Source organism: Peromyscus eremicus, chromosome 2, assembly GCF_949786415.1.
Source record: "Peromyscus eremicus chromosome 2, PerEre_H2_v1, whole genome shotgun sequence".
Lineage (NCBI taxonomy): Eukaryota > Metazoa > Chordata > Mammalia > Rodentia > Cricetidae > Peromyscus > Peromyscus eremicus.
The window spans coordinates 110,173,575-110,194,709 of record NC_081417.1 but is presented as its reverse complement, the minus strand read 5'-3'; the positions used below and the strand labels follow the sequence as shown (position 1 = coordinate 110,194,709).

The 21,135-nt window shown below is 39.1% G+C and overlaps 1 protein-coding gene across 3 annotated transcripts in view; it reads right to left on the bottom strand.

Moving 5' to 3' along the window:
- Fggy (FGGY carbohydrate kinase domain containing) overlaps positions 1–16,588 on the bottom strand; it is a 404,108-nt gene extending 387,520 nt beyond the window's left edge. For all 3 annotated transcript variants that reach the window (XM_059254544.1, XM_059254546.1, XM_059254547.1), the window contains exon 1: positions 16,496–16,588. The gene's annotated coding sequence lies outside the window, so the exon portion shown is untranslated. The remainder of the gene's footprint in view (positions 1–16,495) is intronic.
- Between the last annotated feature and the right edge of the window lie 4,547 nt (positions 16,589–21,135).

Genomic DNA, 21,135 nt, shown 5'->3' with positions numbered 1-21,135 from the left:
CAAACACACTATCCACTCTTTCCTTCTATTAACAAAGGATGTTAACTCCATTTAAGTATAGTTCTGTTCATACCTCCAGGTAGTAAATCTAGCCTCATCTTTTGCACAGTTCCTTTTCTAAAAACAAATATATTTTTAGGGCATCTTACATTTCCTTCTAATATACTTATTTTACCATGATCATCCTGTCCTTTTATGGGGAAAGTTTATTATTACTAAGGCCTTGGCACCTCAAAATCCCTTCTTCACCTTCAAATAGTCCCTTCTATATATTTTATTCAAAACTTGTATTTGACAACTTCTATTTCCAAAGTAAAGTTATAGGCACCATATCCCCACCCCTACAATGATTTTTAAAAGACAAAAATACTAAATGTTTTAGACTGTTGGCTATCTGTCAACAACCATGATTACAGAAAAATTAGGAGAAAAAAAAAAAAAAGGATAATTCCTGCAATTGCTCAAGCTGAATGCCTGAGAGTTATTTGCAGACTTTGTCACAGAAAAGAGAAACAATCCCGGCTCAGCAGTATCCCTGCATGTTGAGTCATGGAGAACTGAAAGACTACACGTGGGGATGGAGTACACGAGAGGAGAGAGCTGAAGAGGGAACCACTCAAAGCATGGCACAGCAGACCCCAGACAGAGAAACTGAAGCACCAGAAGGTATTACAGTAAAAATTCAGTGGGCTCACAACGAGCTATAACCTACACTTCCATATCTAATGTTGTAACTCACACAGTCCTAGGCAGAATACAGAATACTTCTCGGGAGTCCAACTGACAAGGCATAAAACATGACTCCCAAGGGTCAAATGATTTCCAAATAACTTATACATGCCCCTGAATAAATCTCAAGTGTATTTACAAAAATACAAAGAGGGGAAACAACACCAATGTTGTAAATATACAGTGGTTGCTATAAAAAAAAAAATGTCATCACAGGGCTGGGGAGATTCCCCAGTAGGTAGGAGAATTGCTGCATATGTATGAGGACCTGAATTTGAATTATCATTAGCCTAGGTTTGTTTTTTTTTATTTGTTTGTTTGGGGCTTTGTTTTTTATTTGTTTGTTTGTTTGTTTGTTTGTTTAAGGTCCAGCATTGTGGAGTAGTAACAGACAGAGGAAACTTGAATCCTTTCTGAACTTCAATAAGGCAGAATGATAGAATAAGACACCTGATGTCCTGCTCTGTCCTTCACACAAGCACTCATGGGTACATACATTTGCATGCACACATGTATACCCATACGTGTACCATTATCCCCCAACACATACACACAAATTACCATGCATACAGAGAAACAGGAGCAAACAAGCCCAGATGAAAAAATAAATAAATAAAGCGACTTAGTATTGGCACACATAATCAGTAATCAGAGGGAAAAAAACCTGCTATAACTATATTTTATATTCCAAAAATCTAGAGGAAAGACAATTGAAATGTTCAGAAATGCAAAGAGCATTCTAAGTTGTTGAAATTCAAAAACTAAGTATTGTCAGCAATGAAGAACTAATTCTGTAAGATAACAGAATTAAAGAAAAAATACTTGTGAACTTCAAGATAATACAATAGAAACTATCCAAAATGTAACAGAAATATTTTCATGTTTGTTTTTATTATTTTTTAATTATGGGGAGCAGTATGTGCATATGAGCAGAGGTGTCTGAGGATGGCAACTCAATGGAGCTGGACTTACAGCCAATTAATTGTGAGCTGCCCAACATGGGTTCTGGTAACTGAACTCGGGTCCTGTGGAAGACCAGTAAGTACTCTTAAACAATGAGCCATCTCTCCAGCCCCCAGAAGAAAGATTTTTAAAGTGGAAACATAGAATAACTTTAGGAGGTCAAAGGACATATGAAATGGGAGGTCTTAGAGGAGGTAATAGGAAGAAAATGAGCCAACAGAGATATTAGAAGATAAAACGATTAAAAACTCTCCAGATGTGTAATAGGAAGAAAATGAGCCAACAGAGATATTAGAAGATACAACGATCAAAAACTCTCCAGATGTGATGAAAACTATAAATCTACACATCCAAATATCTCAAGGAATTCAAAACACAAAGAATATTTTTTTAAAAACCTAAATCAAGAAATACCATAATCAAACAGTTGAAAATCATTGAAAAAGATAAACTTGATAATAGCAAAGAGGGGAGATGCTATACAAAAAGAAAGAAAACAATTTCTCAGAAATAATGCAAACTAATAGCAAGACCTCTGAAGTATAAAATCAAAAGGATTTTATAATGTTTGCAATTATGAAATATCTTTCAGAAAATGTGAAATAAAGAATTTCCCAGGCAAACAAAACATGAAACCTCATCACGAGCAGCATTGCACCGTAAGAATAAGAGAGAAGAAATATATTGCATAGAAATCTACACCTATAAAAATGGAACAAGGACCACAGAGTAAGTATATGGATAAACATTAGGACTGTCTAAAAAGGATCTTAATATCTCAAAAAGATAATTAACTCCATTAACTTTAGTTATTAATCATATATTGTGGAGTTCAAAGATATACATAAGTAAAATATGCAAAAAAAGAAACATGAAGACTAAAAGAATAGAAAACAGACTTTTGCATATTTCTTGTATGTGGAATAAATTAAAGAAATTTATTAAGTCCTAAAGCAAAAATTAGAATAATTCCACAAGAAGGGGGAAAAGGCCAAACCAAAAGAGAAAAAAAAAAGACAGAAATGAAAAATGACAGATGAATGGATTCAAAACAAAGATTTTTTTAAAAAAAAATTTAAAAACCCAGCAAGGTGGTGATTAAAAATTAATAATTATATCAAATGAACTAACACTGCAATTAAAAGAGATTATGCAGTGTTGATTTATTTCGTTTAATTAAATGCTGCCTCCAAGAATCTCAATTTAAACATAAGGTGAAGAATCAGAAGTAGAACATGATATGCCATATCAAGAGCTTGCTGCCCTTCCTGCTCACTAACCCAAAGATGTTCCTGAAGCATTCCCTGTGATGCTAGGTGATGCCTTCCTGTGAGGATGCAAAAGCCTTTCTCACTATTAGCCACTCCTGATTTTGTGTCCTTTGCATTTTCCGGGTAAAAAGGGACCCATTCATTCACCCGTGCTGTCTTCATATTTCTATATAAAGCAACAAATGTGTCTTGGCTATGGGAGATAATCTGTGGTTGAAGCAAAATAGATGTATCCTTGCTTTGCTATCTGTGTGTCTCTGTAGGTTCCGAGTTAAATTGAGGAACTTCAGGAAGTCATGTACACCCAGAACCCAGAGCTACCATAGATGCTGATCAGAGGGTTGGCAGTGCCCCATAGCCAATGCTTGACTCAAGACTGGTAACAAGATGCACAAATGGGAATCCCTTGAGCTAATGTCAAAACTGCTGTTTGTTTCGGCATGGATGTGAAGCTCATATAGAGCAAGATATGTGTCATGGAGCTGTGTGTTGTGATCATGGACACAAATGAAATATGGTATAAAATGCAAGAAAAGTTAGTTACTCAATATTAGTCAACTTCCAGGCCCAGATAACTCTCTTTGCATCTACCTAAACAGGAACAAGTTATCAAAAGAAGAAAAGGGTGGAAACTTCAGTATACAGGAAATAGTTAATTTCTTAGAGCAATAAGCTAGGGACCCAGGGGACGGAGTTCAGCAAAGCAATGTGTTCACTTGGCCATTTGTCTAGTTTACAAAAGCTGTTCCAGTGAGGATTTCTTCATGTTTTTGTTTCACTACTGTAATTTAACATCAATTGTGGCTATCAATTGGCATTAGCCATTTAGATAGCAACATTAAGACTACTTGGCTACAGTAAAGGAAGATATATAGAACATAAAAAATAAAATTAATAATTATATCAAATGAAATAACACCCCAGTTAAAAGGCAGATCATTCAGTGTTGATTTATTTATTTTAATTAAATGCTGCCTACAAGAAGCTCAATTTTAACATAAGTTGAAAAGTCAGAAGTGGAACACAATATGTCATATCACAGCAATGAAAAGAAACACAAAGTACCTCCATCAACATCCAACTAAGCAGGTTTAAAAATACATATTACCCGAACAATGACTAAGTAGATTTCTCTACCAAAACTGTTAGCAGAAATTGTGAAATAATACAGGGTGATTCACCAAAAGGACCAAACAGTTCAATTTATGTACCTAGTGACAGAGTATCAGAATACATAAAGCAAACTCTGATGGAACAGTAAAGAGAAATGCATGTAAATGATTATACCTTTAGTGATTGACAGGGACAGAAACAGTAGCCAATTAAGCAAGGATGTGATACACAATGGGAATCTATCAACCTGCTCTGGCCAACAGGCATAAAGTACTTTACCCAACTAGGAGAGCATGTGTGTTTTGATCAGGTGCTCAGAGTGTAGTCTGTCTTGGTTAAATAACTCTCACAAAATAACTCTAAAAATTTCAAAGGATTCAAGTCACACAAAGGATGTTGTATGACCATAACAGAACTATAGATCAGTGATCAAAAATATATAATAAATAATAAATCCTCAAATATATGGAAATTAATTAACATACTTCTGGACACATCTAAATAATTTCAATGTGTTTAATTGAAACAAAATTTATTTAATTGAAACAAAAATATAGAGTGTAAGTTTTGAGATACAAATAATGCCAGACCCAGAAGTTAACTGCATCTAATGTCAATAGCAGTAAAGTCTCAAGAAAATACCCTCAGCCTCCCTCTGAGAAAACTAGGAGGAAAGGAACCCCATATATGCTGAAAAGAAATAATGAATTATAAAGCAGAAATCAATCCCTTTTAGAACACAGAAAATAAATTTGACTAAAAGCTAGCACTTTGAGAAGACAAACAAAATTAATATAACTCAACCCATAATAATCATGAAAATAAAGAGAAAATTTACATATGCCAATATTGAGAAATAGAGAGTTTAATTAGAATGAGTTTATAGATATTAAAATAGCAGCCAGGAAACGTTTTCCACAGTAGCATGTTAATAAATTTAATCAATTTGTCACTTTGTGTAAATCCCTTGAGGGGCACAAACTACCAATCCTCACTCCAGAAGAAGCAGAATGGAATAGTATCAACCGGACATAATAGCAAAGTAGCTTTCTGTCACCTCACACAGCACACTGGCCTTGACAAGTAGACATGGATGAGAGGACCTTTGGGAGAATCTGAGGGAAAGTACATTAAAGACAGTAAGAATAACACTTCCCATTCCCCGAAAGCAGCACCATACATGATGCCAAAAAAGAACCCTGTGGTCCATGATTCTTGCCTGGGGGGGTGGGGTTGAGAGCAGCACCATTAGTGAGAAGTTGGCTGTTCAGCTGTGCAGGATACTACCCAAGACATCACGTCTTTCTTAACACCTGAAGAGTTCTGAGAATTTTGCAACTGAGAGAGTGGGAAAAAAACAGAAATGAGGATCCACAGTAATCCAGGGTAGAAAAGCTACTGTACAGATCATAGTAGCTATAGGTTGTCAGGAGGTCCACCATCAAGCTGTCTCCCTCTGGTCCAGAGATGATCCTACCGATGCTCACCTCAACATCCATGCACTGTCAGTATGAGTCTTACAGATCGCTCACCAACACACATAAAGTGGCACAGCTCTGCAGGACTAGGAGAAGGAAGCATGCAAACTTGAGTATTTCAGGACAACTTCGTGGGGAAAGGAAATGTCTTTGCAGGATTAAGAGGAGGCACATGATCTTACGGAACAAGCAAGTGAGGCAAGCACATTCACAGAAAACACCGGAGTGTCTCAAAATCCGTAGATCAGCTGACCAAGGAAAATGTTGGTTACCCAAAGCTAATGAATAAAGCCAAAATGGGCTGACTGCTTCCTCAAATAATGAGGACCACAAGGCAGCACTTTGAGAAGCATCTCCATCGCACTCGCTCAACACACACACACACACACACACACACACACACACACACACACTAATCCCCCATTAAAGGATACCAAGGAGATAAGATAAATAATTTTAAGAAATGAAATAACTGTTTTAAGGAAGTCCAGTGACATACTGGAAAACAAGAGTAAACTAATCAGAAAAACCAATGTTTAAGAAAAGAAGAAATTCTGAAGCTGAAGAAGACCATGAACATGTAAGAAGATCAACAGCACACTGATGGTGCAGGATGAAGCCCCTGTGAGGTCAGTCAGACCATTTGCAACTACAATCCGAGCCCAAGGGAGAATGAAGACAAAAAGAAAAACACTGGGACTGCTCTAACTTCATGTCTGCTGTCATGATAAAACACCCTGATGAAAAGCAACCTAGGGGAGGAAGTGTCTGTTTTGGCTCTCAGTTCCTGGTTACAACCCACCATCGCAGGAACGTCAAGGCAGCAGACCTAGAAACCATCAATCACATCGCTTCAGTCAAGAGCAGAGAGAAAGGAATGCAAATGCACAAAAGCTTCACGCTTCTTCTCGGCCTACTCTTTTCATTTTTATAGCATTCAGGGCACAGGCCTGGAAATGGTGCAGCCCAAATTCAGGGAGGATCTTTTCACCTCAATTAGCCCAATTAAGAAAAATCCCTCAGGCTTGCCCATAGGCCAACCTGCTGTAGGCAAACCATCATTGATACCATCTTCCCGGGTGATCATGTCAGGTTGACAATCAAAATGCTATAACAGATGATAGAAGTTCCCAAAGGAGAAATGGGGCAAGAATGCTACTTTAAATAAACAATAGCTGAAAACTTCCCAAATCCTGTGAAAAATGTGGATATTCAGGTACATGAGCCTCAAAGGTCTACAAAGATCTCAAACATGTTCAATCCAAAGAGGACTACCTAGATACATAATTATATTGTCAAAATAAACTTTTTTGAAAGCAGCAACAGAAAAAAAAAAAAGAATTTCACATCCAGAGAAGCCTCCACTAGAAAACTAATATATTTCTCAGCAGAAACTTTACCGGCAGGAAGACAACAGAATGATATACTCAATGTGCTTTAGTTTTCCTTTTAAGAAAAAAAATTCCAGCAAAACTGTCCTTTATTGATGAACAAGAGATAAACAAGAAAACTGTACCTGGGAGTGTACCATCCATTGCTAAATCTGCCTGAAGAAGATGAGACCCAAGTTGGCTCTTTGGGTTGATATGAAATGAGCATAATGGATAACATAAAAACAGGTTACAGTAAAATAAAAACTCATGGGTAAGGCAAATATATAGTCAAATTCAGAATACTCTAATGCTGTAAGAAAGGCAAGTAAATAACTTTTAACTTCAGTATAATAGTTAGTGGAAAATAAAAGTATTAAAAAAATAACAACCATATTAACTTAGTAATGGACACACACACTACATGAAAAAAGTAAATTGTGGCAGACTTTTCATATGTGGTTGAAGGTTGTGGCTGAACTTTCTCTTATAACTATAAGATGTTTTATCGCATGGCTATAGATAGGCAAGATTTATAGTTCACACACAATAGAGAGCAAGCAAGAAGCCAACCCTATCATTATAGGAAAATCCTCAAAGCACAAAAGACAGCAGGATGAAGGAAACAAAAGAATTTTAAAACAATTAATAAAATGGCAAAAGTTTGTACCTCGCAATAATTACTTCAAATACAAATGAACCAAATTCTCAAATCAAAAGATTAATTAACATTTAAAACATAATGATATAAAGCTAGAAATCAATAACAAGAAGAAAACTCAAAAATAAATCACACACGTTCTTGAACAAAAATAACTTAAAGATGAAGCCAGAGCGAAATCAAGAACTACCTGGAGCCAAATGCAGAAACAAGATGCACAAAAGTTTACAGGGGGCAGCAAAATCTGTTCTAACAGGAAAGGTTATGGTGATAAATACCAACACAAAGAAAAAGTTCTGAAATAACCCAACTCTGCATCTCAAAACTAGCAAAATAAACAAAATGAAACAGAAATGAGAAAAATAATAGATAAGATTAATAAAATGAATTGGTATTTTGAAAAGATAAACAAAACTCAAGAACCTTTATCTATACTGAGGAAGAAAAGAAAAGACAAAATCAGAAATTAAAGAGATGGCATTAAACAAAATAAAAAGGATCAAAAGAAAAAGGTATAAAAATTATATGTTAACGCTTTGGCCAGGCAAGAAGAAATGAAAATTTTTCTAGAAGGGCACTGTCTACCAACACTGAGTCATAGAGAAACAGAAAATCTGATCAGAATAATACTGAGTAAAGAGACTGAATCAGTATTTATTCAAACATTGATCATGTATGAAATTCTCAAACAATAAATTATTACAAGGTCTTTGATCAAAGGGAAGTCCAGGATCTGATGATTCAATAATGAGTTCCACCAAACATCTGAGGACCAAACCCCACCATAAAAAAAAAGAGCTAAATCCCCAACCCCACCATTCCTTCTTAAACTCATACCATTTCTAGTCTATGCAGTCTGCAAGTCCAAGAAAAATAATAAAGGATATCAAAATTGGAATGAGAAGAAGAAAATCACCTGTTTGTAGATAACATCATCTTTGTTTCTTATTTGTGTTGGTATGTATGTTGAATGCATGTATGATTACATGTGTGTGCACATGAGTGTGGAAATGCACAAACATGTATGTGAAGGCAGAGGTTGATGTACAGTATCTTTTTCAGTCACTCCCTACTTTATTTTTTGAAACAGGGTCTCTCACTGAATCTGGAGCTCATCATCTAGACTAGGTGGCCAGCAAGCCCAGTGATCTTCCCATCTCTACCTCCCCAGTGCCAGACTCTCAGGTACCATGCCTGGTTTCTCATGGGTACTGGGATCTGAACCCAGGTCTGTGTGCTTATGTGTTAGCACTTTATCTACTAAGCCATCTCCCCAGCCCCTGAGATGCAGAAAAACCACTATTAAAAACTACACACACACACACACACACACACACACACACACACACACACACACGGCTACAACTAATAAATTCAGTAAAGCTATAAGATACAAAATCAGCCTACAAAAATCTGCTTCTACTCATTAGCCATATAGCCTAGAAAGAAAATTTAAAAAAAACAAAACCAACTACAATAGCATTTTAAAACAATGAACAAACAAACTTTCAAAAAAATTTAACCAAGGATTGCAAGATCTTCACACTGAAACTAAGAAACTTCAGTGAAGCTATGCCTGTTTTAGATATACCAAAAAAAACACTCCAACCTACCACAAGGACACTTGCTCAACTATGTTCATAGTTGCTTTATTCATAATAGCCAGAAACTGGAAACAACATAGATATCCCTCAACTGAAGAACAGATAAAGAAAATGTGGAAAATTTACACAATGGAATATTTCTCAGCTCTTTAAAAAAAAATGACATGATGAAATTAGCAGATAAATGAATGCAATTAGAAAAAAAATCATCCTGAGCGAGGTAACCCATACCCAGAAAGACAAACATTGTATGTATTCACTTATAAGTGGATATTTGCTGTTAAGTAAATAATAATCAAGCTACAAACCACAGATCCAGAGAGTTTCGGTAAAGAAGAAAACTCTAGAGAGAACTCATGGTTCTCCCTGGGAAGGTGAAATAGAATAAATCTTGTGAGTGGGCTGGGGATGGATGGGGCTAGGGGCAGGAGCGAACGGGTAGGGATGAAAAGGATAGAGGGAGAGAGTGGAGGGAGAGACAGCTGGAATTGGGGGACACAGGGAGGGGTCAATGTGGAAACCTAGTGCAGTAAAAACTTCTGGCATCTATGAAGGTGACCCTAGTGAGGAACTCCTAGTAATAAAGGATGCAAAGTCTGAATGGGTTACCTTTCATAGCCAAGCAAGGCTTCCAGTGGTGGGACTGGGCTGCATTTGGCTGAGCTGTTGGCCAAGGAGGTCCTGTGGACAGCCCTAAATAACCTGGGCTGATGCTAGGACAGAAGCCACTCTCTGAAAACTGAAAATGGGGCCCCATTGCCGAGGACAATATCCACATGGTTCACTGGAAGTAGAGAGATTGAGTTGGTGCCTGCATGGAGCCTTCACCCCTACATTCTAGTCTCTTTTGTGAAAAAAGATAGGTGCCCAGTGGTCATCAGAGAGGCCTCCTCCGGCAACAGGTGGGAGCAGGTGCAGAGACCCACAGACAGACATTATGCAGAGTCTAAATTGGAGGTCTCCATCGGGTCCCTCCCCTTAGAGATTGGGGGACCCCACAGAAGAGGGAAGAAAAGATTATAGGAATCAGAGGGGATGGGGGACACCAGAAGAACTTGGCTCCCTGAATCAACTAAGTAGGGCTCACATGGGCTCAGAGAGACTGGAGGCAAGCCACCAGGGCTGCACAGGACTGCACCAGGTCCCCTGCATATGTGTTGTAGCTGATAGCTCGGTGTTTTTGTGCGACTTCTAACAGTGGGAGCGGGTAGATCTCTGATTCTTTTGCTTGCTCCTGGGACTCCTTTCACCCCACTGAGTTGCCTTGCCCAGCTTCCATTTGAGGCTTTTGCCTTGTCTTATTGTATCTCGTTTTGTCCTGGTTGGCTGTCTTCTCTTGCAGGCCTGCTCTTTTCTGAAGAGGCAACAGAAGGGAAGAGGATCCAGAGGAGAGGGGAGCTGAGGGGAGCTGGAAGGAGTGGAAACCGCAGCCAGGCTGTATGTTATGAGAAAAGAATCATATTTTTAATTGAAAGAAAGAGGGAGAGAGGGGGAGTGAGTGAGGGAGTGAGGGAGTGAGGGAGGGAGGGAGGGAGGGAGGGAGGGAGGGAGGGAGGGAGGGAGGGAGGGAGAAAGGAGGAAAGAAACTGCTGAAATTAACTAAAGAAATAAATGGAAAGAATACCAAGTTCATTGGATTGGCTGGGTGAACTTATATTGCTAAAATGCTCATCCTACCCCAAAATAATGTAAGTAATCCTTTATCAAAATGCCAATGAGATTTTTTGGAGAAATAAAAAAGACAATCCTAAAACTCATATGGAACCACAGAAAACAAAACAAAAAATCTAAATCTATCTTGTATTAAAGAAAGAAAGAAAGAAAGAAAGAAAGAAAGAAAGAAAGAAAGAAAGAAAGAAAGAAAGAAAGAAAGAAAGAAAGAAAACTTTTCCCACGATCTTGGCCCCTGAAGAGGCCTGCTGGGAACAGAGCTTCAAAAAGGCAAGTATTTCTAGAAGACTGTGCTACAAGCCCACTTTTGCTGGCTCTAAGTGTAGTCTCCAGAACCAAAGACAGTGCACGGCTCTTCTTAAGGTTCAAGGTGCTTATGCCTGAGATGAAACTGAATTCTACTTGAGTAAGAGATGTGCTTATGTGTATAAAGCAAAAACAACACCGTGACAAACCAAACTGCAGTGATCTGGGGAAAGGTAACTGGGGACGTGTGGGAACAGTGGCAATGTTTGTGCCAACTTCTGAAGCAACCTTCCTACAGAGGCCAGTGGACACAGAATTCATATGATGCCATACCTCATATTGATTTAAACTAATAAGAAGTAAATAAATAAAAGTGGTTTGTAAAAAAAAATAAAAAGTCAAAAGCACCATACTTCCTGATTTAGAATTACACTGCAAAGCCATGGTATTTAAAACAAGATGGCATGGGGTCAAAAACAGATGCCTCAACAACAGAATACAATGGAGTTCTGAAATAAGCCACACATATAGGTCAATTAATCTTCAACAAGATCACGCACCAAAAACTCACAATGGGGAAAGAGTTTCTTCAACAGATGATACTGGGGAAACTGGCTAGACGCATGCAAAGAAATGAAGATTCATCCATCATACACAAAAAAAGAACTCAAAATGGATTAAAACAGAAAACATAAGACTTGAAACTGTAAAACTCCTAGAAAGAAAGATGGGCAAGGGGGTCTCTGATACTGGCTGTGGTAATGATTGCTTGAATAACACACCGAAAACACAGGCAGTCAAAGCAAAAATAAAAAGCAGCAACTGTAATTTTAACACCTTATAGACTGCAGAGGAAATGACAGAAATAAAAGGGAGAAAATATTTGTAAATTATGTGCCTGATAAATTGTTAAAACTCAAATTTCATAAAAAACTGATACAACTCGAAAGGAACACAAATCAGTAAATAACTTGAATAGACAATTTGCAAAGGATGCAAGGGTGTTCACATCAATCAAAACCATGGCATATGGCCTTATTCTTATCAGAATTGATCATCAAAAAAGCAAACAATAACAAGAATTGTTGAAGGTGTGAAGAAAATTGAACTCTGTGTACTGAGGGTAGGAAGGTCAATTCACACAGCTATTCTGGAAAACACTACGAACATTCCTCAAGAACTTAAATGTAGAAATACTACATTACCCAACAGCCTTCCTTCTGAACACACACCCAAAAAAAACATAATACTGACCTCGCAAGATATATGCACATTCATGTTCACTGAGTTTTATTCACAATAATCCGAACACACACACACACACACACACACACACACACACACACACACAAAATCAGCCTTCTACATCTACAGAATAAATCAGCCAAAACTCAAAACTATATGGAAACAATTGTATTGTATCTGTATTAAACCTATAGTGACCTTTATACTCATCATTATTTTTTTAGCAATATAGCATGACAACATTCTGGTTTCATCTCTGTTGTTGTGACAAATACCCTGACCAAAAGCTGATAAGGAAACCATTTATGATTCTAGATCAGTCTGTCACTAAGGGAAGTCAAGACAGGCGGGCAAGAACTCAAAGCAGGACCTTAAAGGCAAGCCTACTTGAAGTTCCACACATTCACCTATTGAAGGTCTTTTCTCAGATCACTCTTGGCCAGTGGTTTTCAACCTTCCTAATGCTATGACCCTTTAATACAGTTCTTCATGTTGTGGTGACCCCCAAGCATAAAATTATTTTCATTGCTACTTCTATAAGTGTAATTTTTATAACTGTTGTGAATCATAATATAAATATCTGTGTTTTCAGATGGTATTAGTGACCCTTGTGAAAGGGTCATTTGACACCATAGGGGTTGTAACCCACAGGTTGAGAACTGTTGCTCTGGGCTATGTCAAGTTGACAATTAAAGCTCATCAAGACAGCCACCTATTACATAGGTAACTATTTGCACACTGTGCTCTACCTTATATACAATGCAAAGACCACTTTTTAAAATAGACAGAAGGGGGTGTGTGTTTGTGATATGAAATAGTCACTAAATCTACTTCCTGGGGGGTAGCAGGAGGTCTATACCTTCTGCCCTAACAACAGACCAAAATACAACTCCACCGAAGTCATGAGGGAAGCAATGAGTTTATTGGCTTACTAACAGAGCATGAGTAAGTGGTTACCAACAGCAACTCAGATGACTCCACCGCAGCCATACTAGAAAGTCTTTAGTCAGCATGGATGATGGCTTCCTACAGCCATGGAGGGAAACCCCTTCCCCTAGCTTGCCCCGTCTTATTCTAGCACCTCCTCTAGACCCCAAGGCCACATGCAATTGGGGAAAAATGACAAACAAATGGCTGGTGAGGGTCCGACGACTCATCCCACACACTCTGTGTAAGCAAGAAGGCAACTGGCACCACTATGCTAAATTACAATAAATAAACAAACAAAAAGCAAACAAATAAACAAATAAACATCAATGGGGTTTTGGTATCTACAAGAGGCTTGAAATGAAAATTCCCTGCTGATACAAGAGACAAAGAAACTCTATGATATCACCACTATGTAGAACCTAAAAGACTAACTCATTAAAACAGAAAACAAAATGGTAGTTACCAGGAGGTGAGACAAGGGGACATGAGAGGTTGGTTAGCAAGGACAAACACTCAGTTAGGAGTTGAAAATTTTCTAGAGGTCCAATGTACACCATGGATAAAGTTAGCATTATATTCTTGCAATTTGTTCATAGAGCAGAACTTAAAATTTTTCATCATCAAAGAAAATGAACACTATATCAAATGTTGCATGTGTTAGCTGGTTTGACTTTGGCAATTATTTCAAAATGTACACATATATAAAACATACTGTATAAATTGACTATATATGTGTATTATATATATACTACATATATATATATATATACCTCACTAAAGCTGGCAGAGGTAGAATAAAATGTAATCTGAATAGGCCTGTGATGATAAATGTGAAATGTGAACACGATTAGTGCCTGGGAAATTAGTAACACTCACGATTGGTGTATCTGTAAGAATATTCCCAGACAGGATTAACTGAGAGAAGACGCACCCTGGACCTGAATGGCACCATCTCACAGCCAGGTGTGATGAAAGGGGGAAAGAGAGAGCCCACTAGTGAAGCACAATCTTTTTCTTTCTTCCTGTCTCTCCCTTCTGGCCGTCATCATGGGAGCTGTTCCTACAGTGATGAACTGAAATCGTGAGTCAATAACGTTTCCTGCCTTCAGCTGTTTTGCTCCTGGGTTTATCACGCAACAGGAAGCCAAGGAGTACAAGTCCCTGTCCTCTAGATCAAATGGCTTTGTGTTTACCATCCCCTCACACACTTCAGGCCCAGGTGGCTTCGCTGTGGAGTTCCACTAACCATAGATTACAGAGAGATAGATGATGGATGGATAGATGGATGGATGGATGGATGGATGGATGGATGGATGGATGGATGACAGATTAACTTCAAATCCTCCAGAATACCAAAAAAAGAAAAAAAAAATACTCCCTAGCTCATCCTTTAAGGCCAAAAATTAGTCAGAGAACCTAACTCAGAAAATACAAGGAAGGAAAATTAGAAATCAATATCCATGATTAACAATGATGTTGAAATGCTTAAAATCTCAGCAAAGAAAATCTGAACTATACAATTAATTGTATGTCAGTTATTCCTCAACAGAACCTGCTACTAACTACCCCAGCTGAGAACACCTCTCTTCCTGGGATCATCTTCAGGGTTAAGTGATCTCTATCATACATACAGTCCAGTAAAATAGCCATTTCAGACCCCCTCATGGTTGGGATTTTAAATACAAAATCTGCCCCAATCTGATAGTGCTGGTGGTAGTGGTGTTTTTTCATTTTTGTTTGTTTGATTGGTTGGTTGTTTGGTTTTGTTTTTTGGGTTTTTTTTTTTTGTTTGGTTTGGTTTGGTTTGGTTTGGTTTGGTTTGGTTTTTCAAGACAAGGTTTCTCTGTGTAACAGCCCTGGCTGTCCTGGAACTCACCCTGTAGACCAGGATGGCTTCGAACTCACAGAAATCCACCTGCCTCTGCTGGGATTAAAGGCATGCGGCGCCACCACACCCAGCTTGGTGGTGGTGTTTTTTAAAGAGATAGTAATAGGCAGTGGTTTTAAGTGAAAGTTTATAGAAAGGAAACTAAATTCCAAAAGACACGGCCCACAGCAAAATTCATCACAGCCTAGGTGAGAGCAGGCCTCCTTCACAAAGACACAGTTCTCCACCTTCTGGGTTATTCCCTTCCCCTACACGCATGCTCTGCCTTCCTAATCCTATGTCACTCCCCCTCAAAAACATCATCTACAGGCCCTCCTCACCCCTATTTTCCACCCCCTAACACCATAATAGCAGTCCTCTGGGGCTCTGACTCACACAGCCAGGCCAGAGGCCATTAAGTCAAGACCAAGCATGAGAGCTCCACTAACAGGAGGCTCCAGAAGGCAGAGTGGCATGGCGGCACCCCCACTAGCTAGCAACTGAAAAGGGAAACATCAGGACTGGCACTCTGCTTACAGTAAAGACCAGAAACCCTTTCTAAAAAAAAGCAAGAAAACGAAACAAAAGACAGATCTACCATTTAAATCCAGCCACGAACTAAGACTTTAATTCTCTCTCACTGGTTTGCGACTTAAGAGCAAAATCCAGTGGGGCCTTTGAACTCACACTTCACACCTAATCTAAGAATGACCACTTTCCAGCACCTTGGCCATAACTAGCCGTTTAATTAAGGGGAGAAATTAGTGCTAAGATATAAGCAATGCTCCAGTTAAGAACCAATGACAGGAGGGTTCCCCCACAGTGCATCATCTCCATCCTGAAATGGACATGAAGTTCACAAAAATGGAAAGATCCCCCTAGACTCTTCCCGGCCTACACCTCTGTAACAAGACGGCATTATTCCTTCTAAACTGAAGTACACCTCAAACACTATATCCAGCTGCTCGGCTTCTAAAGCCATAAACAGCACCAGCCTTGAAACGCCTTGCATTGCCAAACTTGAACTCAACGGCTAAAATATCTGGAGAATTGTCTGCAAATTGGGGGGCCTGGGGAGAAAGAAAGAAAAAGACTTTATTAACTGTACACTGGACAGAGAGAGAGGGCCTTAGGCCCCGGACATCTGTAGGGCAGTGTGGGGGATGCAGCAAAGGCTGTCCTCTCCCTTGGGCAGGACACCTCACCCAGAAGACAGAAAGTGACGGGCCAGCTGGTGTGAGACCCCAAGGTGAAGGAGGGAAACCGCTAACAAGCTGGAGAAGCTTTCCCTGGAGGAGCCGGCTGAGAGCCTGCGTGCCTGCAAGAGCCCCTGGGAGGGTCACTTACTTGTCCAATATGAAATCACATTCTAGCTAGCAGGCCGGCAGGCCACCACGCACAGCCGCACCGCACCCAGCAGGGCGGTCCAGGCACGCTGTGACTCCGCCCGCTCCGGTCCAGCCCCTCCAGCAGCCTTTGTAACACACATCCTGATTGGTACCTTGAAACGGGCGCCAGGAATGGCCGGTCCCTGTAAGCCCTGCCCTTTCCCGCCACAGTGCGAGTTCTGGGTTCACAATCAGATTCAAACTCCTCCCTCGATCGCTCCCAGGATTTTAAAGGAGCCTCGGACTGGAGTGGGTTCTGTCCCAGAGATCCAGCCTGAGTGCCAGGCATCCTGGCCTTTCCTACAGTAGATGATGGGTTGCGACGTCCTGTTAAGTCGCTCTCGGCTGAGCACCCGCTGCTGTGGGTTTACAAGTCCTTGAATTCTTTGTGCCCCGTCCTAGTTAGGGGCTTTACAGGAATTCTCTCCCTTTTATCCTGTGGAGCCTTTGAAGTAGAGATTACACTGTAAATCTAAAAGGCTGATAGACCCCTGCCTTTGAGGAATTAACAGGCTGGTTAACACTGACCTTTCCAGTAAACTACGAGTTATCCATTCCCTTCCCTCTGGGTAGATACTGAGTCCAAAACCTGTTTGGCTTTTTTCTGGGTCAAATACCAATGGCAATGAGGATTCCAACCTGAGCTCTAGTCTGTGCTGTTTCCATTAAAGGTGAGGGTGAGGGAATTCGGAAGACAGCTTTAGCAGTCCTGTATCCATACGCTTTGTCACTCTACAATAAATACATAATAAAAATAAAAACCCGAAGCGAGAAAGTGGGGACTTTTCCTAGGTTGTGAAGGGCAAACCTTCTTGATAATAACAGTGCCCGACTTCCTTAAACGGACCTGATGTGTTTATTATGTTAAGACTACTATCCACACAAGCTGAGATTAAACAAGTGATCTGTCTTGGTCATACAGGTGAGAACCTGTCTTGGTGAGGCTACGGCTATAGGATTAGACCACGGACTTTATCCCGAACCCTGCTGGAGGTGTTGTTTTGGAGTTTTCCACTATACCATGATTGTTCACTTTGCATTTCCAACTATTCAAAGAACTGGCTGTAGAATCTCAGTAAGGTGGGTCAAGTGTACAACAGGAGTGATAATAAGACCTGGTTCCTTCCAGAACATTATGAAGAATAAATTAAGTACCAGACGACATACCTATATTTTGCAAAAGGTTGGATGCTTTATACATATAATACATTGTCCCAGCTCTTCCTTAGTACATCTCAGAAATGGAACATGCCTGTTGTGTCATGGATTATGACTGGAGGCGAGGAGCATGAAGGGTCTTCTCTTGGCTAAACATAAACTAGTGTTGGCCTGCATGGAGAGCTGTTTCTAGGCTTTGGGGTATTTGAGTTTTTATTTGTTTCCTCTTAAATAGCATACTATCAATAGCAATAGCATAGTGGCTGGAGCTCCAACAGCCATTCTAAATAATGAAGGACCTTGGGATAAAAGCCACACACAGCAGAAACAAAGTGAAAGAGCATGGGTTCCTCATCTCGTGTACCCTAGACCAGGCCAGCAGCCAAGACCCATTCCAGATTCATGCATGAAAGAAATTGTTGTACTGTGGAAAATAGTCTGATTTTGTATTTTTTTTGTCATATGTGATCAAACATAATCATAACTTGTCTCTCTTGCCTCTTGAAAACCTTAGAAAAAAACATAGAAAGTGAGAGATACAGAAACAGGCCCAGGAAGTATAAATAAATTGCTAAAGGTCATTCAGCTAAGTGGCCAACATAGATTATGACTTGATGCAAAAGCAAATTCTCATTTTTGTTTTCATTTACCACAGACTGCCTATTATAATAAGTGAATCCATTCCATTCATTTATTCCCAAAGGTGGCCAACCTTTTTCTGTAAAGGATCAGATTGGTGTGAAGAGACACCATGGTCACAGCAACTCTCATAGAGGAGAACATTTCATTGGGTGGCTTACAGTTTCAGAGGTTTAGTCCATTATCATCATGGTGGGACATGGTTGCAGGCAGACATGGTGCTGGAGAAAAAGCTGATTTCTACATCTTGCAGGCAACAGGAAATGACCTGAGAAAATGGCTGTGGCTTGAGGAGGTAAAGTCTAACGAGAAGTCGTTAGGTTGCACCATCATGAAAGCATCATGCTGGAATCTCAGGAGTAAAGTTATTAGAAAATGTCACCCTAGCTTCCCAACTACTATTGGATGATATAGCAGGAAGCCCTCATCAGTTCCTAATAGCTTCATATTAAACATCCAGTCTTCAGAACAGTAAAAAAAAAAAAAAAAAAAAAAAAAAAAAAAAAAAAATTGCTACCCAGTCTTTAGTATTTTGTTATAGCAACAAAAAACAGATGAAACAGGACTAACGTCGCTGGCAACTCCTAGTTACTGCAGACTCTTTGTGTCATGGGAAGAAATAGTAATACAAAGGCTGTCCATGCTTTCCTGGTTCTCATGACTACAGACAGAATAAGAGCTGACACACACAAGCAGCTTTGTGTCAAGCCAATCCAAGTATCTTCCTCTGGGCTTTCCAAGTGTCTATTCTTACTATATCATATAGTGAAGTAAATGCCTGATAAATATTGGTGTATCTATCTGATCCTTTCCTCCCTTCAACTCTATGGGGTATTTTGTTGAATCTAATTTTACTTGATTATTGTAAAGTATAGAAATCACTCAGGGCCATTGCTGGGCAAGATGGGGATCATGCAGTGTTACTGAGTACTAAGCACAGTGCAAGTCATACCACTTGTCTTATTGGTGAGAGAGTCTGAATGAATGTAAAGTCCTAACATTATATTTGATTGACAGCACCGGTCTTCTCTTCCAGGTTTGAACTGTTCCCCCACTACCACATCCAAATCCTTCCCTGGAACCACCTAGCCAGTTTGCCATCTGTTTTTTCTCCCCTAACACCACCTGATCACCACCCCAAAAGTCTCTTGACCATGACTTATTCTAATAAAAGTGAAAACTGTGTAATGATCAAGAACAACAAAAAACCTCAATACATGGTTTTTACAGTGAGTCAAAGGGTAGCAGAGGAAGTCTAAAGCGAGCTGATGACAAGATGGGACTCTGTGTTGTAGAAAGGGAGGCCAGAGACAGCTTCTAGGGATAAATGCTCAAGTCTCTGAAGCTGAGTCCAAAAAGAGGCCCCTGCAGTTTATCCAGCACATAGAACCCAGGTAACAGACCTCCACTATGTAACCCTCTGAAACTACATCATTTCCAAATGGCAATTTTCACTCTAGGGTTTATGGAAAGAAATAACAAATCTTGAGTACTTTATAAAGTACTGTCTATGCGACAATATGGCTGAGAAGACAATAGGAAATGGCTACATGTAGAAGGCAGCAGCTACATGGGATGGTCTTCCTTTGTAACAGTCTACTTTCAGAAGATCTAATTCATGCAAAGAAACCAGCATTAATCCCACTGGAACACAGCCTTTCCAATGACACAATTACCTCCCACAAGTCCTCACATCTTATAGGTTCAACCTATTGTCAACATCATCGCACTGGGGACCAAGGTTTCAGCATATGAATTCTTTGGAGACTGGCTCCAAGCATATCTAGACCATAGCACTGGAATATACCACTCTTATATTATACACACACAGTCACAAAAATACAAATTAAATTGTGATAAACAAAGATAAACACAGATATACAGATATATAGACATACTGATACAAATCACACAACCACATGTATATCCAAACACACAGTTACATCTATATATGTACAGTCTTATATTACCATTTCACACTCACAGATCACACACATGGAAATACATACAATTATACATAGATACACAAGCACATAAACTTACAGACACAGAGGCATATGTACACATATAAACACACACATACACATACATAACTATATAACATCTTTAACCCAAACAATTTCTCATTTGTTTAAATGACAGATTCTGTTAACAAATGTTCTACAGGGTAAAGAAGAATGAGTTTACTTTTTGCAAATGTTCATTTTCCACTCATTCAATAGTCAAGTATTTGATGACAATATGTAGAAATAAAATGATGAAGAATATACTCAGAAATGATAGTGGCAGAAGGGTTGAGTGTGGTCTGAGTCTTAAGTTCTATCATTATAAAAGATAATGATTTTTTTAACACTACTACATAACATGAAACCAGAATTCTTCTTGGATCATATATTCTCAAATATTCATCACTCCCAGCTCCTTGACCACTTTAAATGCCTCTAGAGTTGTAAATAATGATATGAAGACTTAGGAAGGTACACTATTAAGGAGTGTACTTAATTCTTTGTGTTGCAGGAAAGAATAGAACTCAAAGTTGTTGAAACAAACAGCCACTTTATTGATTAATATATTTGGATGGTTTTGGAAGAAAGTTAAATTCAGAAGAGGCTGAATCCAAGAATTCCAATTGTGTCCTAAATGACCATTTATTCTCCAGGTTTCATCTTTTGATTCTTGTGTTGACTCTGTACTCAAGTAGGATCTACACAGTAGAAAAGAGAGTGAGTAACTGCTTTAACATAACCATTTCATGAATCTTGTTTGGAGGAAGGCGATGGTATCTCCACACTCACAGTTCCT